Source organism: Elaeis guineensis, chromosome 1, assembly GCF_000442705.2.
Source record: "Elaeis guineensis isolate ETL-2024a chromosome 1, EG11, whole genome shotgun sequence".
Taxonomy (NCBI): domain Eukaryota; kingdom Viridiplantae; phylum Streptophyta; class Magnoliopsida; order Arecales; family Arecaceae; genus Elaeis; species Elaeis guineensis.
This window is the reverse complement of record NC_025993.2, coordinates 150,759,316-150,760,985: the sequence shown is the minus strand read 5'-3', so window position 1 is coordinate 150,760,985 and position 1,670 is coordinate 150,759,316. Positions and strand designations below refer to the sequence as shown.

At 33.5% G+C, this 1,670-nt stretch overlaps 1 non-coding gene across 1 annotated transcript; it reads left to right on the top strand.

Annotated features, from left to right (window-relative positions):
- The first annotated feature begins 201 nt into the window (after positions 1–201).
- Positions 202–273, top strand: TRNAD-GUC (transfer RNA aspartic acid (anticodon GUC)). The gene has a single exon. It is a non-coding gene; the product is annotated as a tRNA-Asp (tRNA).
- The last annotated feature ends 1,397 nt before the right edge of the window (positions 274–1,670 follow it).

Below are 1,670 nucleotides of genomic sequence, written 5' to 3'. Positions count from 1 at the left end.
GCTAAACATGTATAAAATATATATATATATATATATTTTATAAAGAAGATGATATCCTCATTATTTCAAGTTGGCAATTATGTTTTCGGCGAAAAAGCAGTCCCCCCACCACAACCCGAGTATGGAGCAGATTTCTGGAAGAAAAGATTAATTTTGATAAGCTTTGATTTTAAATATAAGCGAAGGCATAAAACCACAACAGTCGTTGTAGTATAGTGGTGAGTATTCCCGCCTGTCACGCGGGTGACCCGGGTTCGATCCCCGGCAACGGCGAGTTACAAGTTTTTTTAGCTAAATAATATTCGTATTAAATTTCTTTAAAATATCTATCCTCCCAAGCTGCTCAGGCTCTACCCAACTTTCCCCTCTGTTTCAGCTTTTTCTTTTTTAAGCCTGCTCGGTGGAATTCATAAATAGAAATACCAGCCAGCTTTTATTATTAGAGTGACTGCCATACAACATAAATAACAGCTTTTCTTTAAGATTTTCTCAAGAAGTGATCTAACAGAGAGATAATTATGTTATAATGTTGGGTCCAAAAGCTTAATAATAGTAGGATATACTTCAAGACCGTAAGCGTGCTGCATGATTTTTTTTTTTTTTTTTCTTTTTCCTGTAAACATTCATTCTAATTCCAATTAACTTTTTTCTCCCATATTGAAATATGTTAGTTCAATAACTTATTAGAATGTTTATCCGAAGGTGAGCTCAATCAGTTGGATCAACGTAGGGAGCCGAAGTCTTCTTCAAGATTAACTTTCAATCAAGCTAGTACTAATTGAAAATCAAGACAGAGGATATATACAATATATCTTTTCCGATAAGGTAGAGACACTATAAATTTTTGGTGATTTTAGATGCATTGACTATTGCATCAGTAGCAGTTACCCATCATGAACATGGTGTTCGACTTTTTTTCTGATTAGTTTGTAGCATCTTCATGGATGATATATTGGTATACTTTTTCTAAGAATAAAGAGGAGCATGAGGAGCACTTGAGACAAGCGCACTATAGGTTTCAAAGGAGACGAAGTTATATGCAAAGCTGAAGACGTATGAATTTTGGCTGGACATTGGCATTTCTCAGCTGTGGTATCAAAGGATAGGATTTTCATATCCAAAGAAAGTGGAAGTAGTTGTAGAGTAGAATTGGCTAATAAATATTTCCAAAATCCATAGCTTTTTGAGTCTACTTGGGTATTCGGAGATTGATTGATCTTTCAATATAGTTGTGGCCTTGACTCATTGAACTCAGAATGAGGTCATTTGAGTAGACTGAAGAATGCATGCAAAGTTTTGAAGAGTAAAATACCAGTATTAGCTCAGTCTTACCTGACCTCTTAGGAACAGACAATCGACCTCTAGGAAAAAGGCCTAGTGTGTGTTTAAATATTATAGTGATAATATTATATAGTTAATTGTATGATTTTGTAATACTAAAGGGATATAAAAATGTACCAAAATATAATGTTATATAATATGATAATAATATCAATGTATTTAAATTGTATACTAATGCATAAGTGATATCATAACTTAATATTGCAACAGTAAGAGTTGGGCTTGGCTGTCACCGTTCAAATTCGATCAGATCTAAATTAGATGATCGAGGTCTTATATGGATGATCCAAGCATTAGATGTGATTTACTATCTTGAAATTATTTATACA